This window comes from Lissotriton helveticus, chromosome 1_2 (genome assembly GCF_964261635.1).
Source record: "Lissotriton helveticus chromosome 1_2, aLisHel1.1, whole genome shotgun sequence".
NCBI classification, from domain to species: domain Eukaryota; kingdom Metazoa; phylum Chordata; class Amphibia; order Caudata; family Salamandridae; genus Lissotriton; species Lissotriton helveticus.
The window spans coordinates 87,584,412-87,600,423 of NC_136058.1; positions in this window are offsets into that span (position 1 = coordinate 87,584,412).

A 16,012-nucleotide genomic window follows, 5' to 3' on the forward strand; every position below is an offset into this window, starting at 1 on the left:
CCTTCCACCCTCGACACACCCCGTCTCAAATGCACTCTCCTAAACTGCAGATCAGCCGCTAGACACTCCGCCGCTATCGCCGATCTCATCCTAAAATTGGATCTGGACTTAATCATCATGACTGAAACATGGCTAACAGAGTCTTCTACACCTATAATGGACATTCTGGTTCCCCCCAACTACCTCATCACTAGACTCGACAGGTCTGGCAATAAAAAAGGTGGCGGAATCGCATGTATATACAGGAGCAACCTCTCTGTATTGAAAGTATCTTCACCTTCCCCGCCCTCCCCATCGTCCTGTGAATACATCAACCTAGATATTATCAGTCAGGGCAAACCGATCTGCACTCTTCACGGCGTTTACCACCCACCCGGTGACAACCTCACCTTCTCCCAACAAATCATGGACATGATCTCAACCAACGCCGGGCGGCAACTCACACAAATATACCTTGGGGATTTCAACCTCCACTGGAATGATCATAATGATGCGGTGGTAAAAGGTCTGAAGAATTTCCTCAACGCCCTTGACCTTGCACAAATTTGCAACAGTCCAACACACAAGAAAGGCTCTATCCTCGACCTTATCATCTCCAAAGAGGCCGCTATCCAACTCGAATCTATCCAACCCTGTGATTGGTCGGACCATCATATCATCACGTTCTTCATCAATGAAAAAGTTAAATTTAACCCTATCCAATCCGCCAGGCCCAAAGTCTGGAAAAGAGACATGAAAAAACTAAACTCAAACTCTCTGCCCTCCAACAGCTACAACTTACTACTTCCTCCGGCTGGCGTGAAGGACGTCCAATCCTTGACTGATCACTATCTTAACAATATGACCGCAATAATTAATGAAGTCGCGCCCTTGCAGCTAAAAAAAGCCACCACAAAAATCTCCAATCCCTGGTATGACGGGAGTCTCAATGACGATAGACGTGCTATGAGATTGGCAGAGCGCTCCTGGAGATCAGCCCCCTCTGCACTGAACCTAAAAAACCTGAAGAAAAAGAGAAATGCCTACTTCAGGAAAATAAAACGATCAAAATCAGACTTCTTCAGCCGTCAGCTAGACCAAGCCAAAAACCGTCCGAGAAAGCTGTTTGAGCTTATCCGTTCACAAACCAAAGAACAACCCCAACCTCTCAACACTATGTGCAATGCCCCTTCCTGCGAAGACTTCGCCTCTTTCTTTAACCAAAAAACGGATAACATAAAGAATGATCTCCTCATGGACGCAAGCCTCTATCCCAAACCCCACTACATAACACCCACTAAACCAAAAAACAATGCAACCTGGTCAACCTTTGTCACCTACACGGAAGAAGAAATTGGCAAACTGCTCAGCACTCTGAAACCATCCAATCACCTCACGGACCCCCTTCCTGCTAATGCTGTAAAAGTCCTTACCCCGTCGCTCCTTCCACTCTGGACCAAAATCATTAACAGCTCACTTCAACAAGGGATCATTCCCGACTCCCTCAAAGTTGGACAAGTAACACCTTTGCTAAAGAAACCTACAGCCGACCCTTCTGACCTAAACAACTACCGTCCCATTACCAACATTCCGACTCTTGCCAAACTGCTGGAAAAATGCGCACAAATACAATTGACTAAACATATTAATCAATTTGATCTCCTCAACTCTCACCAATCAGGCTTCCGAGCCAATCACAGTACGGAAACTACCATGATTCACATAATCGATGACGCCCTCCAAATACTAGATCATAACGATACCTGCCTCCTCATCCTCCTTGATCTCTCCTCCGCATTTGACACCGTCAAACATGAGAACCTACTCGAACTATTAAACACAAGAATGGGCCTATCTGGAACTGTGCTCAAATGGTTCACTTCTTTTCTGCATAACAGGTCGCAGAAATTCAAGAGCAACAACTTGATGTCCGCACCAAGACCTGTATCGCTAGGCGTACCACAAGGATCCTCCTTATCCCCAACTTTGTTCAACCTAGTTATGGAACCTCTCACCACCTTGCTGCAAGAATCCAATGTACATTTCCACATGTATGCTGATGACACCCAACTCTATCTCAAACTACAATCACCCAAAGACATCACGCTTTTGAACTCAACAATCAGAAGCACCCAATCTTGGCTGGCCGCTAATCATCTCAAACTCAATGCCCTTAAAACAGAGTTCCTCCTGATCGCACCTCCCGCGAAGATCACTACCGTGCAAATGTGGCTTAAAGACCTAACGGCACTCAATGTCCAACCCACCATCGTGGACTCAGCGAAATCCTTGGGCATAACACTTGACACCAATCTCAGCATGCAGGAACACATCAACAAAGCAACTAAGGGAGCAAACTACCAAATCAACACCCTCAGGAAACTTAAACCTTTCCTTCCAGCCAAAGACTTCCAAACTGCGGTACAATCACTAGTCATACCTCGAATAGAATATGGCAGCACCGCCCTCTGCGGTCTCCCCCTAGCTACTACGGCACCCATAGGAGCCTCTCTAAACGCCGCAGCGAGACTCATCACTGGATCAAAAAAACACTCGCACATTTCCCCCGACTTCAAATCCCTGAACTGGCTGCCGTTTGAAGCCAGAATACACCTGAAAATCGCTTGTTTGACCCACAAGGCTGTACACCTGAGCTCACCTAGATACCTTGCTCAGAAGCTGACGATTTCTGGAGGCTCCAGGAACACTAGAGGCACAAACAATCTTTTGCTAAAGCCTAAAAGATTCCGCAAGGAAAAAACCTATAAACGCTCCTTCTCAGGAATGGCCCCCAGGATTTGGAACTCGCTCCCCCCTGAAACTAGGCTCATCACCTCTACCATACTGTTCAAGAGAGAAGTAAAAGCAATCCTCATGGCTAAATACACTTGAACGACTATTGGGGAAAACTACAAAGACTCGATACTCATCTGTACTACTTGTTCGAACCCTTGTATTTTATGTTGACTCTGAAATTGATTTACTTGATTGTTTTATGATATCACCTCGATGTACTCCTAACATGATTGATGTATCTGCGTATACATGCTCCCCTCCTCTGTAAAGCGCTCTGATATCTGCGAAGATCTTGTTCGCGCTATATAAAACTTTCAAAATAAATAAATAAATAAACGAGAACTTCAGCAAAAGAATGTGCGAACGAGCCCGTTCATATGACATCCTTATTGACGTATCCATGTCCATCCTTACGTCAATCTCGGCACCTTACAGGTATAAATATTACCGACATTGCCTTAAGCAAACACACGCGGTGGTGACGAGATCGGAGCAGCGAGACTTGCCGAAGAGGCCAGCACAGAGCGGACCCCACTGGCGCTGCCCCGCCTTCCTGACGCGCTGAGAACGAGACGCTGCTTTTCTCCTGCCGAGAAATCCAGCTCCGGCGCTTCCAAGCAGCCCTCGCAGGCAGCTGGAATATCAAGACCAGAGACGAGAGATACCAGCCCTCAACCATTCTAGATCTTAGGTACAGAACTGAATAACCCCTTGCAGAGAATTCTTGAGTCAGTCACTTGGCAAAACAAACTTAACTTAAACTGCTACTTATCTACTCCCGCCCACGTATTAGGCTTAGGTCAGGTACACTGGGGTAGGCGTGGTTAGAAGCACCAGTTGAGTACGATTAGTCAAATTTATATATGTATGTATCTATTTTATCAGTTTTAAATATCATATGGCTTAGAAACCATATCAATGCTTCTGCAGTATTATTTTATACTTCTGCTTTTATTGTATGCACTTTACTTAACCATAAGTATCGCAATAATATCGATTCATTTCTCTTGTACGAGAAAAGAGACTGATCAATAAATAACATCTTTTATTGAACACGCCCGTCTCTTCCTTTTCTCTACAATCTGGTGAAACTAAGAATGCACTGAACTGACTGAGTAAAATAAGTTGTCTTTTGTTTTCACACGACTCTAGAGATACACTCTTGATTAGGGGAGAGCAAAGTTGTCATGTTCTATGGTTGTCAGAAACTAAATCCCTTCTTGTCTATCCAGGGAGGTTAAACTCCTCCTTGCCTATTCGAGAAAGTGTCTAGTGAACTCTGAGCTAGCTGGCAAAACCAAAAACTTTAAGTCTAATATCGTCAGTAGAAGATCTAGTTAACCTCTGTCCTAGGTCTATACTATTGAAGGTATTATTCCAATGCGCAGAGCCTATTGGGATAATAGGAACTACACTACATGGCGCCCAAACGTTTGGATAGGCGATAAAACTAACGCAAGACATTAGACTAACTCAGTCGTGCTTTTTCACACAGAACCCCTTTTTTCCCATAATACTCCAAAGACGTCTGGAGTGGGTGAAAGGTCATATCCGCCAAACCTCGCAGGAGGAGACTCCTATGTATGGTTCTTGGTATAGTCAACGTTGAAGGATACACTGTTCCAAAATATTGTGCATCTAATCTTTGTTTCCATAGAAACCTGATCTGCAAACAAACAGAATAACCTTCCTGTCGGTAAAATGATAGACAGTGATGAAGAAAGGGAGACAGCTAGAATAGCAGCTGAACTCCTAGTAGCAGACAATACTCTGCTGGTAAATGACCCAAATGCAATACTCATCCCGGTCAACATAAGGAAATCTATAACCCTAAAACTTATAGAAAATGGACTGACACCAAAAGGGGGTACAGTCATATTCGTAATTGAGGCACACAAATATCGGCAGACAGAGGTATTCTATTCATGGATAAACTTTCCAGCAGCAAACGCTGTAACAAAAGAGTTCCACTATTATAAAATAGAGGAACCACCGGATATCTACACTCCTTTCGAGGAGGTGGAAATACCACTCAAATTCCAAGACCACCTGCTCTTGTTTCATGGCGCCCTAAAACATAATAATCACATCACCAGGCTCGGTCCACTAGGTAGACCAGGAGCAACGTGGCCGGTCCTAGCCGGATATACACCACATCCAGACATTGAAGAAATGCCTGCAGCAGAGCTTTTAATACAGCTAAAACAACTAATCAAAATACATAGACAATTAGTCCAATATGTAATGCGGACTTCAACAGTCCAACCAGCAGTTAAAATTCCACAGCTGAACCCTCATCAGGGTAACACAAATAAAATTACACCACAGAACATACAGTCCTGTCTGGGTAAAGTACCCGCAAAACGGGAACAAATACCCTTCTGGCTAGCACAAAAAATCACTCAAATAGAGGCGGTGTTTCCAGACACCACCCCGGTAGAAAAACACAGGATTCTGACTATCTGTCTTCCAATGGGAATCGCACCACACGTGGAAGACTGTGACACTTGGGGTACAGTCTTTGCTTCCATATACACAAAAACACATGGTGTACCATCCATGTCAGTAATACCAGATGTGCTAAAACAAATTCAAGATGAATACGGTCCAGAACCCGATTTAACTCTCGGTATGAAATTACTGAAGGACTTCAAGCAGGTCTCGGCTATATTATTAGCCAACATAAAAGGAGAAGCAGCAAACGTGGCGATCCGCCAAAGGTTAAAAGAGACAGATATAGCAGACCAACCAACTGAAATTGCCAGAATCATAGAGAAATCCTATGAAGAACTAGGAAGAGATAGTCTGGGTGGAATACCGGTAAAACCTCAACTGATTGAAAGTCCTGAAAAGATATTTATTAAAAATAATTTAAACACTCAAAAAAAGAGCTGGGATGGAAACAAACAATCCAATTCTAAAGAAAAAAGATTCCAGTCCAGAGGAAGGTCTCCTCGGCGGAGAGAAAGATCTCCGAACCAAGGACGCAGGTCTCCCCAAAGTGAGCCCTCTGGGAAAAAATACAACCTTAGAAATAGGGATAATATAAAGAAACCTGATAGATATCAAGATATTGATACACGTCCCTCTCAATCTTTTCAGACTTCCTCGCAGAAATCGGAAAGAAGAGGACGATCAGAACACAGGGAAGAGCACGTCAAGTCCAAAGACAAGGAACCTGCTCATCCAAATAAAAAGTTACAATTTCCAAAAAAGAAGGTAGCCAGTATTAAAGTAATCAAAGATGCCGAGAATACTGAGAACACAGCTGAAAAACGGAGAATGGGCTCAGACAATGCTAGACAGCGCAGCAGAAGTGAGCATAGCTCGCAAAGTCCTTATGAATCATCTGGAGACAGTGGACACGAATGAATACATTCAGGTGGAAACTGCAGACACCAGAGTTAGCAAACCTCATAAAATATATGAAATTACATTGCGTATAGAGGGGGATAAGACTAGAAAAATAAGGGGACTATTTTGGGATAATCTGTCCAAGGGCTATGACATCCTTCTAGCTGAACGAGACTGGCCTCCAGAGTTTGTCAGGGAGTGTCCTCATGGCGAAGAAATAATTATGCCTGCCTTCTCAAATCACATTCCAATTCATAAAAATATACACTTGCTAGAAAGTGGGCAGTAGCTCAAGCTCCTGCTTTATATAAAAATCATGTAGGATGGGATGAGGACTCTCCTCCCCACAAAATCCAGTTAAAATCACAACCTACTGCACAGAGGCAGTACCCAATTAAGCAAGAAGCTAAAAAACAGGTAAAAGAGATCCTAGATCAACTTGAATACCAGGGGGTGATTGAAACTTGCACCTCACAAATGAACAATCCTTTGTTTCCTGTCTCCAAACCAGACAACTCATATCGTCTAGTTTTGGATTACAGACACCTTAACTCATGTTGCAAAACCTTTGCAGTGCAAAACTCGCATAGTGCTGCACTAATGAATAACATAGTGCGCAAAAAATACAAAACAACATTAGACATCTCTAATGGGTTCTTTTGGCTCGCAAAAAAGCTTCTGCCGTTTACCCCAGGGGCACAAGAACAGCCCAGGATTATTCTCAAAGAGAGTAACAGAATTACTACAAACATACGATGACGAGGCATTATCATATGTCGACGACATTTACCTAACAGATGATGACTTGGATACTCACTTGAAGAGAGTGAACACCATAATACTTGGGTTCGCAGCAGAGGGTTACAAATTCAACTTTAAAAAATCAAGAATTGCCCATCTAACAGTCCTGTTTTTAGGATATGAATTATCAAGTGAAGGCAAAAGCCTGGCTGACAATTTCCTAGAGAAATGTGCGGTACTCCAAGCTCCTAGAACACTAAAAAACTTACAATCAATTCTAGGCTTCCTAAATTTCGGAAGAACATACATTGCAAATTACGCAGAAAGGATCAAACCCCTTTATGATCTGATAAAACCAGATTTTAAAAGAATCAATTGGACTCAAAAACACACAGAAATTTTGAGATCTTTACAAACAGACATGTTAATTAAAACAAAATTAGAAACACGTGACAACACACGCAATCTTGTGATTCGAGTCATCCCAGGAAGATGCGGATTCACATACCTGACCTCTAATGAGGGAGAAAAGGTACCAATTGCATACAATTCACACTTGTACACAGAAGCTGAAAAGAAATTCAGTATTAAAAACAACATTGTTCATGCAGTTCAAACTGCTATAGCAAGAGAAAAAGACAACGCTGACGGTAGACGTATCACAGTCAGAACAGCGGAGTCAGCCTTTGAGGCATTAACAACCCAATGTAATTTACCAACAACAACGTTGAATCCAGAATGGATACAATGGGTGAATTCAATTACAACGGACAGAGTAAAATACTACTTTGATCCAGAATTAAAGGAATTAAAATATCTAGAATATGAAATAACATACCCTCTGCCAATCGACATTCTGCCTTTACGACAGTATGCCTGTGTAATACATACTGACGGGCATGCTCAACCCTCAGTTTGGGGAGAGCTGGCTTACAAGGCCACATGCGAAATTGTAAAAGAAGTGTGGCGCGGAGGTAAATTAAGACCTCTACTTACAAAAACACACTCAGTGGAAAATAATTCAGAACAACAAACTGAAATAATAGCGTTATAGCGCTAGATAATGCCGATCGTGAATTCCCGACACTTATTGTGTGCGATTCGTATTACTGCGTCAAATCATACAATAACGATTTACAGAAATGGATTCAAAACGGTTACAAAGATGACACAGGTGCAACAATAAAGCAAAAAGTGCTTTGGGAACAAGTAGTTCTATTACAGAAAGAACTACCAAAAACTCACGTGATACACTCACTGAGTCATCAGCGTGATGGCGTTCACGTTGCAGGGAATTCATTGGCTGAGAAAGCCACAACGGCAGCAACTGAATCGGCTTCCGTAGTCAAGAAAAAGCATACAGTAAAACACATTGACGGTGAAACTTTGCTGGCGGTAAAAACGTCATCAAAAGGCGACTGCTCAGCACTACCGATCAATTATCCACTCAATTATACATACATAATCGATGCAAACTCAGTCCCTTTTGCTCGAATCCCTGGAGTGGGGGATAGAGTGATTCCAAACACGGACAGGAGAGGCTTGTTAATAGCAGACGCACATATGGGTGAGGGTCTCAGACACCTCAAACTAAAAGATTCTCTGGAAGAATTACAATCAGTGTACTGGTGGCCAGGTATGAGCCTGCATCATCACATCTTTGTAAAGAACTGCCCAGACTGCAATAGAGATCGCAGTGGCGAGAGAAACGGTATATTAGCATGGCGTTTCACTCCAGAATTGATCAACAATAAAAATTAATGCGTCCAATTAACATATAAAGACTAGTTTCCACATGTGATGTAGACCCCAGCACTCGGCTGACGTCTGGACTGTTATAAAAAGATTTGCGAGTCTATAATGGCATATACGCTAGAAGCATGCTACGTTTGGCTGAATGTTTTTTTTCTTGCCCTAAAGCGTATGAAAAACATGGCCAAATGAGCATAGCATAGCGGGACTCTTCTCACTTCCTACCTGAGGGAACGGGATGGTGTAAAGAAAAAACCAAAGGCATAAAGCAATCTATAACAGCAAAGGTATTAGGTTCGGGAGCTGGGTGGGTCAAACATCTAATAAGTGTCTAACGTAGTCTAAATAACCTGCCAAGAAATTCTCTGCGGGGATTCAGTCCGTACGAATTATTGTTTGGAACTAGAATGATGGTCTTAGATCTTGACAGTCAGACTTCAGTGGTTAAAGAAAAAAGCTTTGATATCAAAGATCGTTTGGCTATTTTGCAGGACTTAAACGAAACAAGGAAAGACCTGAGCAACATAAAGTTGAAACAACAGCCAACGACCACTGAAGAAAAACCACCTGTCCCAGCAAGAACTGTCTGGATTCCAAAAGTCGGGGATCTAGTCAGAGAAAATATCGCGGTAAAGAAGGAATTTGGGCCTTCTTCCAGAAAAGCAGTTCCTGTCTTGTCTATCAACGGGACAAGATCAGTAGTACTACCGCCCCTTGCTGGTAAAAAGGAGAACAGAGTTGTATCAATCGACCTGATAAAACCACAATCATGTGGCCGATAACGAACAGTAGGCCGAGTGGACTCCCGATAAGTAGTAGAACACCAAGGTTTGCTACAAACACAGAGGTTCAATCTAAGAGGCTACTCACATTTGAAATGCCAACAGAACAACAACAAGGACTATGCAACAATGCTATGGAACTTAAACCTCTAAAAACCCAAATAAAAACATTTAGCAGAGACACACCAATCTACAATGAAGTAACAAATGACTATGCTGCTGCAACAAAACACAATAATAAAGCAAACAGCAATCCTGAAACAATAGGAACAATAGACAGAACGGCATCGGGTTACTTCATCAACTTCAATGATTCATCTGAAAACCTGAGTGAATCAAAGGAACAAACATCAACAAAAACCTTTAAAGACAAAGCTAAGGAACTTTTTCAACATCTGAAAGAAACCTATCTGATTTCTCCGTGGATTGAATTCTGGGTGGCCTTAGGTGCACTTATCCTCATACTTTGGCTCATCATGGTACTATGTTTGGGACACTTCATTGAGGGAAAATATGCTAAAATGGACACAGCAAGCCAGAAAATCAACTTGGTCCTCAAACCACACACGTCTTCACACGTCGAGAAAAGAGAACTTTCTTCAGTCAACTTCACAGCCAATCCTATACCCGGTGGGGTAGCATGGGACAATACTGATTATGAAATCTATGGTCCGGTTGAAATCCTGAAGTATCCACATCAAATCAAGATCTCATTGAGTGACTTTGTGAAACCAAGCTCAGTTGCTGATGATTGGGACGTTGAAAGCATTAATAATATGATGTCTGACCTAGTGATGTCTGCTAAATTTACAAAACATGATTATTTGCAGGGTTCGTCTAATTATGATAAAATGTTCTGCTATAATCACTATAGTAATCATTATCTGCATAAATCTACACAACCTAAAAATGTTTTTAATTATAATCAATGGGAACACTGTGCAACCCCTCCAAAAGGTAGCTCAAGAACTTTTTATGACAAATATTCATATTTTTCAGGGTTCAACACAAGTAATGCAGAAACATTGTATTTCAAATTATCAAATAAGACAGGTACAAAGACCATGCTTACAAACACTAAATTTATATATTCAGACTCATTTTTTGAGCAAATGAGTACATTTGGTTTTGATTACTGGGACAAAAATGTTGAAGTAAAAAGTGTTTGGGGTACAAAGGAATGGCAAGTACAAGGTATAGAATCATTGTTTAGAGCCTGCATGATCCCAGAACAAATTATATTTTTGAATGACACTGTTCAACAAACTACCTGTCTTGGCCTAGCCAAAATCAAAGACTTAAACAAACCGTCTATTCCAAAGCCATCAATGAACGGTAATATATCTCTAGATGAGGAGATAGACGTAAAACATATATTAAACCAAAACAGAACACATCCTGATTGGAAACAGTGGTTGATCTGGCCCACAGATACTAATAACTGTCAAGACAGATTCCTGAACAAAATCCAGGGGTTCAAATTGACAAGGCCAGACCCTAGATATTCCCAAAGACAACACCCAGGGATAATTACCACGTACAGTGTGGGCAAGCTCTGCCTTCAATGGCTACAAACATCCACACGGGCAGAAATTAAGCAACACCTGACTTTACTTACTGATGGTGCTGACTTGCGTGATTTCATTATGGGACCTCGCAAACAGCGTCAAAAACGCTTCATAGCAGCCTCTGTATATGCAGCTTATAACGAAGCCTGGAAAATAACTCAAATTGAAACGTCAGAGAGAATACGGGAAATTGACCGTATTAATTTGGAAAAATCACTTTCTGTAGTGGACAATGGGTTAATGACTCTGTCCTCCAGAATATACTCTTTGGACAGCATTGTGTCTTCAGCAATCGACATAATATCGCAAGACTTACTGTTGTTACAACACGGTCAGTCCCAATTGCGTTCTATTGTACAACTTGGCTGGACGTTACAAAATCTGCGTTCAGGCTATGTGCCTTGGCGTTTAATCAACACAACGCCACTATTCAATATCTTTAACCTTACTGATAAACAAATCAGTATGGCACAGAAGGGTGCTGATTATACAATCCTGAGCATTGAGAAACTCGAGAGATTACCATTGACAATGTCAGAACGACCTGTCAGTGAATGGATAATACATGGAATAATTAATATTCCAATATCTACTTTCAGGTTTCAATACTGCCAAAAATATATACAGGCTGGCATGTACGAAAAATTGGGTAAAGGGTACATTAAGTCAACATGGAACTTGCCCTATTCACATGCTTGTGTCAGTAATAAAGGCCGGAAAGTGTTTGTTAGTGGCAATAATTGTGCCATGTCACTAAGCGGTACACTTCTGTGTAATGGTATTAGTTTACACGGAGCCTGTGAAGGGTCCTCAAATAACCTTTCATGTCACCAGCTAGGCACACCTGCGACACAAATAGAACCATTCTTTAGGAGACTATCGAACGGGAGTTACATTATAATTGTAGACCGCAGATGTTGTAGCTTGGTGCCCGGAATACCTTATCTCATAAGTACGACTGCGAAGGTCATGTGCTGTGAACGAGTATTGTTCCCCAGCGCAATGCCAGACAGGGAGGCAAGGTTATGGCCGAATTTGAAAATTGCTTCCATTCGAGTTGATACTTTAAGCAGAATGAAAACAGTGCTCCTTCAGACGCCGACCAGGCTCACGTCATCAAAAGAAACGTATGATCTCCAAGTTGCAAGGACAACGGCAGAGATTCATTCATTGTTATCAACTAATTCCCCCATACATTTTGCAGAAATCCTGAACGAAATCTTAAATATTTCTGATACCAGTGGAGTCTCAAATGTATTTAAGACAGTGTTTTCGGGGGCTTTAACACCATTTAAAGCCATTCTGGGTATTTTTCCGGACTTTGTCCATTCCATCTTTGGTGGACTTCCTCTCCTTTTGGGACTAGTGGCAGGAATCCTATTTTTGATCCTGTTATTTCGCTATGGCAAACCGTGTCACAGACAAAACACCTGCGACAAGGGAAGAAACAATCCTAGCCATTGGATACCGGGACCGGATATCTAAAATCCTTGGACTGTCCCGGCTTAGAGACCTGAACATGACTTGGTTTCTTTCATTTAGACCAATGTGGCAAAGCTGTGTTTTACCTGTATTAAGGTGCTTGCTATGCGGAGAAGAATGCGTGTTAGACACCTGTCTGACGCTACAATCAGATGCGCCAATGGATGCAGAAACTTTGTTGGGTCCGGTCACGGCTCATGCATTGTGCTGTCCCCAGCGGCTACCAATCCTGATGACGGCATTCGTGGAGACTTCACCACTACGATTGAGGGGTAGTGAGGTTCAAGATGAAAGCAGCATCGATCAGGTACGACCTTCTGTCAGCTATGCTGATCGAAACATCAATGAAGGCAATCATGCTCATGAATGCATGGTAACATCTTTTTCCGAGTTAATGGAACTTTCACAGGAAGCTGTTGACAGCTTTTTCGAGAGTCTAAATGATATGATGTTCTCACCAGAGCAGAAATATGGCTTTTGAGCAAGCTAGCACACGGCGTTCCCAACACCCTGAATTTGGCCTTCAACTTTGATAATAAAGTATTGTGAACAATTTTTCTCCAGTTTACGGACAGCGGAACATAATTTTTCAGCGGCCCCAAAATATGTTGCAATTTTTCGGGACACTTATCTTCTGCTTAAAGTAGAAACTATTCTTAGAGAACTAAAATTCTATTTTAGGAACTTTAGAGACATTAGCTGCCCTCTGGCATGTTCAAATATATTTTATTTTGTGATGAAATGGTCTCGCATTTTTTTCTTCTGTCTTAAGAGCCATTTCATGTGTAATTTTCATATTTTATTAATAATGATGTATGAATATGCGTGATTTATTTTGCATTGTTATACTGCTTGAGTGCATATAATGCATATATATATCTTTTCGTATATTTCATGTTTTCAAAATGCATATGGATGTATTTTGGGGTGGTAGGGTATACACGTGCTCTACTAGTATATTTACTATGCCTAGATCTTGTAAATATGGACATAGTCTGCGTGGAGTGGGTGTGATGTATTCCTATAGGTTCTGTATCGATCCCCCTATTCCTGACCCTGTTCTGGTTAATAATTAACTAGCAGCCATCCCACGGTACAAAAAAACGTTATCTGATTAAGCCACACCACGGCACAGGAACGCGTTATCTGATTAGGTCATAACGCTTGCCATCTAATTAGGCAAGCACTATTCCTCCAGCCCCTGATAAGGCATACAGAGTTCTCAAAACAAATCAAACCTATGACAACCTGGGAAAATCCCTGCGGCCATTGTTTTGATTTCACCGAGAACTTCAGCAAAAGAATGTGCGAACGAGCCCGTTCATATGACATCCTTATTGACGTATCCATGTCCATCCTTACGTCAATCTCGGCACCTTACAGGTATAAATATTACCGACATTGCCTTAAGCAAACACACGCGGTGGTGACGAGATCGGAGCAGCGAGACTTGCCGAAGAGGCCAGCACAGAGCGGACCCCACTGGCGCTGCCCCGCCTTCCTGACGCGCTGAGAACGAGACGCTGCTTTTCTCCTGCCGAGAAATCCAGCTCCGGCGCTTCCAAGCAGCCCTCGCAGGCAGCTGGAATATCAAGACCAGAGACGAGAGATACCAGCCCTCAACCATTCTAGATCTCAGGTACAGAACTGAATAACCCCTTGCAGAGAATTCTTGAGTCAGTCACTTGGCAAAACAAACTTAACTTAAACTGCTACTTATCTACTCCCGCCAACGTATTAGGCTTAGGTCAGGTACACTGGGGTAGGCGTGGTTAGAAGCACCAGTTGAGTACGATTAGTCAAATGTATATATGTATGTATCTATTTTATCAGTTTTAAATATCATATGGCTTAGAAACCATATCAATGCTTCTGCAGTATTATTTTATACTTCTGCTTTTATTGTATGCACTTTACTTAACCATAAGTATCGCAATAATATCGATTCATTTCTCTTGTACGAGAAAAGAGACTGATCAATAAATAACATCTTTTATTGAACACGCCCGTCTCTTCCTTTTCTCTACAATCTGGTGAAACTAAGAATGCACTGAACTGACTGAGTAAAATAAGTTGTCTTTTGTTTTCACACGACTCTAGAGATACACTCTTGATTAGGGGAGAGCAAAGTTGTCATGTTCTATGGTTGTCAGAAACTAAATCCCTTCTTGTCTATCCAGGGAGGTTAAACTCCTCCTTGCCTATTCGAGAAAGTTTCTAGTGAACTCTGAGCTAGCTGGCAAAACCAAAAACTTTAAGTCTAATATCGTCAGTAGAAGATCTAGTTAACCTCTGTCCTAGGTCTATACTATTGAAGGTATTATTCCAATGCGCAGAGCCTATTGGGATAATAGGAACTACACTACATGGCGCCCAAACGTTTGGATAGGCGATAAAACTAACGCAAGACATTAGAGTAACTCAGTCGTGCTTTTTCACACAGAACCCCTTTTTTCCCATAATACTCCAAAGACGTCTGGAGTGGGTGAAAGGTCATATCCGCCAAACCTCGCAGGAGGAGACTCCTATGTATGGTTCTTGGTATAGTCAACGTTGAAGGATACACTGTTCCAAAATATTGTGCATCTAATCTTTGTTTCCATAGAAACCTGATCTGCAAACAAACAGAATAACCTTCCTGTCGGTAAAATGATAGACAGTGATGAAGAAAGGGAGACAGCTAGAATAGCAGCTGAACTCCAAGTAGCAGACAATACTCAGCTGGTAAATGACCCAAATGCAATACTCATCCCGGTCAACATAAGGAAATCTATAACCCTAAAACTTATAGAAAATGGACTGACACCAAAAGGGGGTACAGTCATATTCGTAATTGAGGCACACGAATATCGGCAGACAGAGGTATTCTATTCATGGATAAACTTTCCAGCAGCAAACGCTGTAACAAAAGAGTTCCACTATTATAAAATAGAGGAACCACCGGATATCTACACTCCTTTCGAGGAGGTGGAAATACCACTCAAATTCCAAGAGCATCTGCTCTTGTTTCATGGCGCCCTAAAACATAATAATCACATCACCAGGCTCGGTCCACTAGGTAGACCAGGAGCAACGTGGCCGGTCCTAGCCGGATATACACCACATCCAGACATTGAAGAAATGTCTGCAGCAGAGCTTTTAATACAGCTAAAACAACTAATCAAAATACATAGACAGTTAGTCCAATATGTAATGCGGACTTCAACAGTCCAACCAGCAGTTAAAATTCCACAGCTGAACCCTCATCAGGGTAACACAAATAAAATTACACCACAGAACATACAGTCCTGTCTGGGTAAAGTACCCGCAAAACGGGAACAAATACCCTTCTGGCTAGCACAAAAAATCACTCAAATAGAGGCGGTGTTTCCAGACACCACCCCGGTAGAAAAACACAGGATTCTGACTATCTGTCTTCCAATGGGAATCGCACCACACGTGGAAGACTGTGACACTTGGGGTACAGTCTTTGCTTCCATATACACAAAAACACATGGTGTACCATCCATGTCAGTAATACCAGATGTGCTAAAACAAATTCAAGATGAATACGGTCCA